Consider the following 10,725-nt stretch of genomic DNA (forward strand, 5'->3'; position numbering starts at 1 on the left):
GGCCCCAAAGACTATCACAGGCACGAATACGATCTATGGAAAACACGGACAGCACTCGTACTCGTCGGTGCATTGGGATACTATCAAATTTACTCTTATATAACTGTAATTTTTCAGGAGACCACTTTGACTGTCTTCTGGTAGAGTAGACCTCCAGAGGACACGGAGACATCAAAGTCCCATAAAAAGTGTTAGACACACTAAAAGCCTGTGGTGGACTCCTGGATCTGGAGAAGTGTGTCTTTCCCATGAACACACTTCACATCACAATAAAGAGGTGACACCATCTCCATAATTTGAGGTTACTTGTTAATTTCACACATCACCATGGGAAATACTCAACTCTCCAACTCCCGTACACAGGGAGTCTTCCTTGGAGATGACATTTACCTGCTAACTGATTTACTCATCATACCTGATATGAAGTTGTGTTATTAAGTGGACACAATTCTTACTTGATGTCCAGTGATGTGTAAATCTGTCCAAGTGCCAATTAGGCAGCGCGTTTCAATTTGGTCAGGAAATTCGATTTGCATCAAATTTATTCCATCCAAATAGATTGTGTCCTTTTATACTCTGGGCTCCCTACAGACACTAGTGCATAATAAATGCACAGATCTAAAAAAAAAATAAAATGATATTCGTCATTGAACTGACACTGACACAAAGGGCTAATTACATTACTAGTTGTCACAATTGGTTTGCCTCCATTTACTATTGCTGCTATATTTCCAGACCTGTGACATTAAAGAGCTTCTGATTGTTAAAGGTGAAGAAGCAATGATGGACTAGAAGAAGTATATTATAATGAAATAATATTGGAGAAAAAAAGTTAGATTTCTGTGAAGAATATGCATTCTCATAAAACTATTGTATTAAACTGGTCCTACCTTGGGATGAGCGACACTGAACTGTAAAGTTTGAGGGCCTTACAGGTCACCCTGTGTCTGGTACCGATACTGAACCCGAACACAAACTTTTAACAGGATGTTTACTGTTCGGGTTCGGATGCCTAATAAAGTTTGTTGAATGGCTGTGCTATGGCCTATCAACAAGCTTTGAGGCTGTGGGCACTTCCAGAGCCATCACAGCCATGCCAATTATTGCTATTGCTGTGATTGACCCGTGCACAACGTCACCCGGCATGTATAAATGATGGAACAGGAGTGGTGCTACCATTCCGCTCTGACTAGCGTAGGAACAGGAAGCAGCTGGAGTGATGGACAGTGTTAGGGAGTGCACTCTGCAAAAACCCACTGCAACATCCTTGCCGGCATCACTGCATGACTTACCATCTCCCCTCTTACTCACCACACTGGGTAATGCTGTAAATTCTGTCCTCTGCTGGCTCCATGCACTGGGCCTCATGTCCTGGCTTGCTGCATTCTTCCTGGTTGTATGCTTAGGTCGGTGGCCCCGGCACTTCCTGTTTCTTATACAGACTGTGTGCACCTTCCTAAGGTGTCCCCAGCCAATTGCCAAGAGGCATCCGGTATTTAAAGGCATCTCCACCCCTAGGGAGATGCCTGAGCAATGTATTTTCTCAGTGTCTTGCTGCTGAGTTGCCAAGTCGTGTCTTGTTGTTTCTTCCGTTTATTCCAGCCAGGAGGCATCTTACCCTGGCCTGAATCCTTGTTCCTGTACCTTATCCCGTACCTGATCCTGTCTGTCTGTCCTATACCTGTGTCCATTTGTATCCCTGTCTGTAGTCTTTCTTATCTCACTGTGTGTTTCCTTGTGTTCACTCCTTCTGCTCTTTGCTTGGCATCCTGCTGCTCTGCTCTTTGCTCTGCAGCCTGTGGCTCTGCTCTTTGCTCCGCAACCTGTTTCTCTGCTCTTTGCTCCGCACCTTGCAGTTCTGCTCTGCTGCTCACCTTGTGGTTCTGATCTGCTCACCGCATTCGGCAGCTCTGCCCTACTTCCGTCTCACCTCCTGCGGCTCTGCCCTGCTCTCCGCATCCTACAGCTTTGCTCTGCTCTCGCTCCATGCCCTGTGTGTCCTTGTCCTTCTAGTCTGAACTTGTTCCTTACAGTTCCTGTCACTCCAGTCTGTACTGGTTCCTACCTGCTCCCTTATCCTACTCATTCCTGCCTGTGTTTCCGTTTCTCTTGAACAGGTCCTGTCCCTCCAGTCTGAACTGATTCCTATTTGTTCCCTACTCATACCTGCCTGTGTTTCTGCCCTACCCGTTAACATCCCGATTCCTTCAGTTGTTCCGTGCCTGCATGCCTGCCAAGAGTGCCAGCCATGCCCACCTGCCTGCCAAGAGTGCTAGCCGTGCCCGCCTGCCTGCTGAGAGTGCCAGCCATGCCTGCCTGCCTACCAAGAGTGCCAGCCATGCCCGCCTGCCTGCCAAGAGTGCCAGCCGTGCCGCCTGCCTGAGTGCCAGCCATGTCCACCAGAATACCAGTCGTGCCTATCCTCACTTGCTGGCACCTGTCACTTGTGTTTTGTCCCTCAGTGGGATCAGATGCTACAGTCAGACACCGCCCTGGAATGGTACCTGGCAGCTGCCTGCTGCACAAGCCTGACCTCACCATGCGAGGCTCCAGTGATCAACAAGGTAGCTGCTTAGTCACGCCCCTTCCAGGGTAGTCTTGTTTATGGCACAGTGGGGCCATAATCCCTTGCTCGCACCACCCAGTCAGGGCGTGAGCGTGACACCCACTGTGTTTACTCTGCACATTTCTCAGTGGGAGAACTGTGCCAAAAGCCGACAGCTGACCTCAGTATACAAATGATGGGAGCACATGACATCTCTGCCATGTGCTCCCAGTCACGTGCACATAGATGTCAGCTGGTGGCCTCTGTGTTGCCACAAACAGACCTGACAGGTCTCCACACCACACTACACTTCAGTTGAATGTGCGTCATGGATGCACATCCAGTTGAAGTTTGCGATGGCGTTGTTGGACACCCAACCACAAGGGCCGGGGATGTAACTATAACGTGAGAAGTGGTTGCAGTCGCACAAACTCCCAGGAGCCTGAGGGGGCTCAAAAACTTTTTTTGTCCTACATGAGAAGACCAATACTACTATAAATCTGTGATTGTTTGGGGCCCTGTTGTAGATTTTATATTGGGGTCCATAAGCTGTGTTACGTCACTGGCTGAACCTATTACACTGTCTATTGCCGGCAGCAGAATAAGTTACCGGGGTCGGCCACATTATCTTTATCTTATCAGATATGTTGTGGACGTGATTTTGTGCCACTTACTATCCTTCAGCTATGATAGGTTCTCCTCCTACTCTTGTTCCTGCAGCTTTCCTCACAGACTGCACAGCTCTCCAGTCCATAAAATGGCTGCTGATGGAGGATCATGTGACCAGACCAGCCTATCAGCCTTGTCCAATTGAAAACCTCACAGGAGTAAACTGCTTTTCTATTGGATGAGACTTAGAACAGGTCTGGTCACATGCTCCTCCACCAGCAGTGATTATATGCACAGGAGAGCTGTACAATCAGTGGGGAAGGCTGCAATAACTCCTTTAAAGGATCCTGTCAGCAGGATTGTGCACAGTAACCTATAGTGTTAGGTCGGCACCATTATACTGATTGCAATGATACCTGGTGATGAAATCCGTCCTGTGGTTTTTGTATAATCCGTATTTCTAGTTTTCAGTTAATAAGATTCTCGTGCTCCATTGCGGCCTGTGGGTGGGGCTGTGGGTGGCCTTTGGGTGGGGCTGTGGGCAACCTGTGGGTGGGGCTGTGGTTGGCCTGTGGGTGGGGCTGTGGGCAGCCTGTGGGTGGGGCTGTGGGTGGCCTTTGGGTGGGGCTGTGAGCAACCTGTGGGTGGGGCTGTGGGTGGCCTGTGGGTGGGGCTGTGGTTGGCCTGTGTGGGGCTGTGGGCAGCCTGTGGGTGGGGCTGTGGTTGGCCTGTGTGTGGGGCTGTGGGCAGCCTGTGGGTGGGGCTGTGGGTGGCCTGTGGGTGGGGCTTTGGGCAGCCTGTGGGTGGGGCTGTGGGCAGCCTGTGGGTGGGGCTGTGGAAGGGGCTGTGAGAGGGGTTTTAATGTGGTGCTCTGCTCAGATATTTATCCTTATGGGCTTATGATAGGTCACTGATCCCTCACTGACCTGCCCCCTATTTTACATAATGCATAGAATATTGTGGGGTTATAAAAATTTTTTACGTTCAGCAAAATTGCGGCGCCTGCACAGTATCATGTATCACATAATTCTAATAAAATTGGTTAAAAAAAAAAGAAAAGATTAACTTCATCAAATGGCGCTGGCGGTTGCACATGCACAGTAGCATCTATCGCTTTCTGTGATGTAGCCACATTTCTTTTTCTCCAGCAAAATGGCAGCGCATGCCCAGTAGCATCTATCAGTAGCATAATAGTCCAGCAAAATAGAGGCGGCACATGCGCAGTTACATCTATTGGACCATGATAGATGCTACTGCGCATGCGCCACCACCATTTTGATGAAGTAACATTTTTTTTCACCTGACAATATCATAAGCTTTTGGCGATACAATGCTGCAGTGCAGGCGCTGTCAGCGGAGCCATTTTGCGGAATATTGTATGCATTATGTAAAACACGGGGCAGGTTACTGAAGGATCAAAATATAATGGCGCCAACCTGACCGTGTTGGTAGTTTAATGAGCAAATGCATGCTGACAGGTTTCTGTTAAGCCAAGATTTTTTGTAGTAAATAGCAAATCACAAATATTTTTTTTAAAAGAAAGCTGTTTTGGTCTTGTCACCTTCTCTTCACCTCCACTTCCTGGGACATTCCCAGGAGTCAGACAGAAGTGTGGCACGGCCATATTGTCACCTGGACACACTTCTGAGGCACACTCTTCTCCCTTGTCAAGTCCTTGATCTTCTCAGTAGGACATCTACTGTAGACAGGTGGATGCACGGACTTCCCTCTGCTACCTGACAGAGAGCCACAGATTACTGACAACCTAAAAGTTCCCATGTACATTAGGTATTTTGGCCAAAACTACTATTTTCGGAGGAGCAGACGACCATCCAATATTTAGCGAGGCCGTATGACTTTCCCCCATAAGAAAACATTACTTGAGAGAAGGAACAGTGACATTGGACTTCAGTGTTAAACCTTTTTTTTTCACGGGAGCAAGGCCACCCTCCGGGGAATATCCTACTGTGCTCTCCCCATTGAGAACACATACATATTCGGTCGTGCCACATATGGGGGAGAAGGCTATGAGCCAAATGAGCTTTTCGCCAGCATTTATCTAAGACGTATGGGCTCCGTTTTTCTAATCTGGAGTATACAGAACCAAAGTGGAACATGAGACATCAACTGTATGATCTGCGACAGATGAGGACGCATGGGATGAATTACATTGTGTGATCCCAGTCCCATAACTTTTCCATTTTATAAGTCACACTCCGATAAAAGATAGTGAGAAATGTAAACTGGCAATTTATCACTATCTAAGGCTGGAACTGGTTTACTGTGAGTTCAGATAATATTTTTGTATTTCAACAATTCCCACGAAACCTCAATTTTTGAGCTTTCTGGCAACTTGTTCCACAATAGAATATTGTAATTTCCACAATGAAGATTTTTTTTTTTTAAATAAAATGGAAAACGAGAAAACCGTGTAAATGCATTGCAGTATCTACTATATAATTGTATATGGGTCACTTCCATCTTTTTCTTTCTTTCTTTCTTTCTTTCTTTCTTTCTTTCTTTCTTTCTTTCTTTCTTTCTTTCTTTCTTTCTTTCTGTCTTTCTGTCACAAATATTCATTGGTCGCAGCCTCTGTCTGTCATGGAATCCAAGTCGCTGACTGGTCGCAGCAACACACCCAAGACCATTGCCACGACCAATCAGCGATGGCCACAGTTCGGCGGCAATATGGCCGCTCTTTCCTCCCCGCAGTCACTGCCCGCTCCATACTCCCCTCCGTCATCCAGTCAGCCCTCACACAGGGTTAATGCCAGCGTTACCAGAGCGCGGTGTAATGCACTCCGGTTACACAGCTATTAACCCTGTGTGACCAAGTTTTTACTATTGATGCTGCGTATGCAGCATCAATAGTAAAAGATCTAATGTTACAAATAATAATAATAAAAAGTTGTTATTACACTCCGACGTGCGTGTTGTCCGCCGGCAGGTTCCGGTGCTAAGGATGCTATGGCAGAAAGACCTGCCATGACATCACGGTCATGTGACCGCGACGTCATCACAGGTCCTGCACTCATAGTCATACCAACCCTGGCACCGGAAGCTGCCGCATGCACCGTACACAGGAGCCAGGACTAAGGTGAGTATATGTTTATTTTTTATTTTATGTCACTGGCCAATATACTACATTACTGGGCAATATACTATGTGGCTGACCAATATACTGCATACTAAATGGCTGTGCAATATACTACGTGGCTGAGCAATATACTACGTAACTGGGCAATATACTACGTGGCTGTGCAATAGACTACGTGACTGGGCAATATACTATGTGGCTGGGCAATATAATACGTGGCTGGGCAATATACTATGTGGCTGTGCAATATACTACGTGACTGGGCAATATACTATGTGGCTGGGCAATAAACTACTTCGCTGGGCAATATACTACGTGACTGGGCAATATACTACGTGGCTGGGCAATATACTACGTGACTGGGCAATATACTACGTGGCTGGGCAATATACTACGTGACTGGGCAATATACTACGTGACTGGGCAATATACTACGTGACTGGGTAATATACTATGTGGCTGGGCAATATACTACGTGGCTGTGCAATATACTACGTGACTGGGCAATATACTACGTGACTGGGCAATATACTACGTGGCTGGGCAATATACTATGTAGTTTGGCAATATACTACGTGACTGGGCAATATACTACGTGACTGGGCAATATACTACGTGACTGGGCAATATACTACGTGTCTGGGCAATATACTACGTGACTGGGCAATATACTACGTGGCTGGGCAATATACTACGTAGTTTGGCAATATACTACGTGGCTGTGCAATATACTACGTGACTGGGCAATATACTACGTGACTGGGCAATATACTACGTGACTGGGCAATATACTACGTGTCTGGGCAATATACTACGTGACTGGGCAATATACTACGTGACTGGGTAATATACTATGTGGCTGGGTAATATACTATGTGGCTGGGCAATATACTACGTGTCTGGGCAATATACTGCATGGCTGGGCAATATACTACGTGGCTGGGCAATATACTATGTGGCTGGGCAATATACTACATGGCTGGGCAATATACTACGTGGCTGGGCAATATACTACATGGCTGGGCAATATACTACGTGGCTGGGTAATATACTATGTGGCTGGGCAATATACTACGTGTCTGGGCAATATACTACGTGACTGGGCAATATACTACGTGTCTGGGCAATATACTACGTGACTGGGTAATATACTATGTGGCTGGGCAATATACTACGTGGCTGTGCAATATACTACGTGACTGGGCAATATACTATGTGGCTGGGCAATATACTACGTAGTTTGGCAATATACTACGTGACTGGGCAATATACTACGTGACTGGGCAATATACTACGTGACTGGGCAATATACTACGTGACTGGGCAATATACTATGTGGCTGGGCAATATACTACGTGGACATGCATATTCTAGAATACCCGATGCGTTTGAATCGGGCCACCATCTAGTAATGTAATAATCGGCTCAATAACCAATCAGCAAAACTCTGCAGACAAATAAATACAGTAGAAGATTGATCCTAGAAATGTGAGTATTCCTGATCCGAGCATCAGCTGACATCCTCGTGGTGACCGTTGTGTTTTCTCAGTTTTTCTGCCTATTTCCTCCAGTGATCAACATGTAAACTACAAGCTCCACATCATCAGCTCATATTCCACATCTGTATCTGTAGAACTGTCTACATAGTGCAGGAGCTGTAAGGGAATGTTTCCACGGTCAGTAAACGCTGCGGGTTTGATGCAGCGTCCAGATGTTACAGCAGAGTGGAGGGGATTTCATGACATCCCACCTCCGCTATGCGTGCAGGGATCGCCTCCATCTTCCCTGCGTAAACGGACAAGCGGCGCGTCGTTCCAGACCAAAACGTGTATTTATCTTGTGATCGCCGTTATTCTCTGAAAAGAAAAAGACCGATTTCCCATTCATTTCTCTCTCCTCTGATATGATCTAGAATACCAGAGGAGAGAGAAATGGGGTCCCCAGAGCCCCCCAGCACCTCCGGTATCCCTGGATCCTCCGGTTCTGCCTCCCGTCCCTCGGGATCTTCTTCCTGAAAGAAAATGAAGGGCACATGCACAGTGCGCCCACCGATATCTGCCAACCGGCATCAATAGCAGATTTTTCCTATTGGTTAATTTTGATCACTGTGATAGTCCCTGGGGCTGGGTTGATGCTAGGGTTAGGGTTGGGGCTAGAGCTAGGGTTAGGTTGGGGTTAGGGTTAGGTTGGGGTTAGGGTTGGGGCTAAAGCTAGGGTTAGGGTTATGGTTAGGTTGGGGTTAGCATTGTGTTGGGGTTACGGTTGTGGTGTTGGGGTTACGGTTGTGGTGTTGGGGTTACGGTTGTGTTGAGGTTACAGTTGGGGTTACGGTGGTGTTGGAGTTGTGGTTAGAGTTAGGGTTGGGATTAAGGTCAGGGGTAGGACTGTGTTAGGGTTGGAGTTAGAATCGATTGGTTTCCACTGTTTAGCTACATCAGGGGGTCTCCAAACGTGACATGGCGTCAACCATTGATTCCAGCCAATTTTGCATTCAAAAAGTAAAGCGGTGCTCCCTCCCTTCTGAGCCCTGCCATACACCCAAACAGTGGCTTTCCCCCACATACGGGGTATCAGCGTACTCAGGACAAATTGCACAGCAAATGTTGTGGTCTATTTTCTCCTGATAACCTTGTGAAAAAAAAGTTTGGGTCTAAATTACATTTTTTTGAGAAAAAAGTAAAATGTTTCTTTTTTTTTTCCTTCCACATTGCTTTAGTTCTCGTGAAGCACCTGAAGGGTTAATTATCTTCTTGAATGTGGTTTTGCGCACATAGAGGGGTGCAGTTTTTAGAATGGTGTCACTTTTGGGTATTTTCTGTTATATTGACCCCCAAACTTACGTCAAATGTGAGCTGGTCCCCAAAAAAATGGTTTTGTAAATTTTGTTGGAGAAATGAGAAATCGCTGGTCAACTTTTAACCCTTATAACTTCCTAACAAAAAAAAAATTATGTTTCCAAAATTTGAAGAAAAAAAAAAATCTCACAATCGCTTAAAAAAGACACTTTGATTGGATTGTAGTCGGTGCTGCTGCTTCAGGAACTGTTCTTATAATTAAAGAATTGTGACAAACACACAGGACCCAGTAGATCGTAGTTTTTTTTCCACTATTGACTACTATTTCGGCACAATATCGTGGTTCTGGGTACAATAGTGTCAGAAATCACTCAAGTGGCAGAAACAGCGAGCATTGGTGGTTCAGTGGTAGAATTCTCGCCTGCCACGCGGGAGGCCCGGGTTCGATTCCCGGCCAATGCAGCATATCATTTTTCAATTTATTTTTCATTATTTAAACATTGTAAAATACCATAATGTAATAGACAATTGCAATAAAGCATTATTCTTATTTTGTGACCATAGATTCTCGCAGTTCTGCCACATCAGCACTTTCCATTCCCCGACACACGAGTGTCCAGTAACCCTTCACTTCACAATAATAATTCACTTCAAAGCCTCCGCTGTAAAGTGAGAATCTGAAATGTACAGAAAACACTGAATTTATTCAAAGGGAATAAAACGTACAAAAAAATTTAAAAACTTAAACCCGACTCCGACTCCTGAACATTTTGCACTTTGTTGTCCACATCCGACCAAAAACCGCATTTAATAAAATGAGATATAACGTCGTAAGGACGAAACAAACACAGAGACGTAAGAAATGATAAAATTGCAAATTTTTGGAGTTGTGAATTTCCCTCAGTAATAAAATGTCTTCCAGCTCGGCTCTGAATGGGAATGTCGCATTGTACCCAGTGTAGAAGACACAACCGGGGGCTTCTATTCATGAGCCGTGAAGCTGGGGGTCCGCACGTCACACGGGGCTCCTGAGATCACTGACATAAATAATAGAAATATAACCTAAAAATAAAGAATAAAATGCAGCCGACACAATACAGTATGAGGAAAAGGGTCCTGGATTCCAGAGATTGTGGGATAATGGAGACAACTGGCAAACAATTATTATTATTTATTTGTATAGCACCATTAATTCCATGGTGCTGTACATGAGAAAGGGGTTACATACAGGGTTATAGGTATCGTTAACAGTAAACAAATTTACAATGATAGATTGGTACAGAGGGGAGAGGACCCTGTCCTTGCAGACTTACATTCTTTGGGATAACGGGGAAGAGACAGGAGGTCGGTGTGCTGCAACACTGGTGGTGGTGAGGCGGCAGTTTGGGTGGTTGGTGAGGCGGCAGTTCGGGTGGTTGGTCAGGCGGCAGCTCGGGTGTGTCATGCCGCTGCCGCGCCCTGTCATACTTACCTGTCCTCGGCATTCGGGCGCGGCTTCTCTGCTGCAGCGTCTTCACTCCAGCGCTCGCTCCCGGCTTCTGCTGCTCGTCGGGTGCACGCGCACACCGCCTTCAGCTCTGCGGGTGCGCACCTCTAGTTCCCTTGTTGGCGCTCCTTCCCGTCCTCTCCATCATCCTGAAGGGCTGTAACCCGGAAGTGGTCTCCGCACTGGTATGTAA

General features: G+C 46.2%; 1 non-coding gene across 1 annotated transcript; it reads left to right on the forward strand.

Annotated features, from left to right (window-relative positions):
- The first annotated feature begins 9,437 nt into the window (after positions 1 to 9,437).
- On the forward strand, positions 9,438 to 9,508 carry TRNAG-GCC (transfer RNA glycine (anticodon GCC)). Its single transcript has one exon. It is a non-coding gene; the product is annotated as a tRNA-Gly (tRNA).
- Positions 9,509 to 10,725: the final 1,217 nt, after the last annotated feature.

This window comes from Ranitomeya imitator, chromosome 4 (assembly GCF_032444005.1).
Source record: "Ranitomeya imitator isolate aRanImi1 chromosome 4, aRanImi1.pri, whole genome shotgun sequence".
Lineage (NCBI taxonomy): Eukaryota > Metazoa > Chordata > Amphibia > Anura > Dendrobatidae > Ranitomeya > Ranitomeya imitator.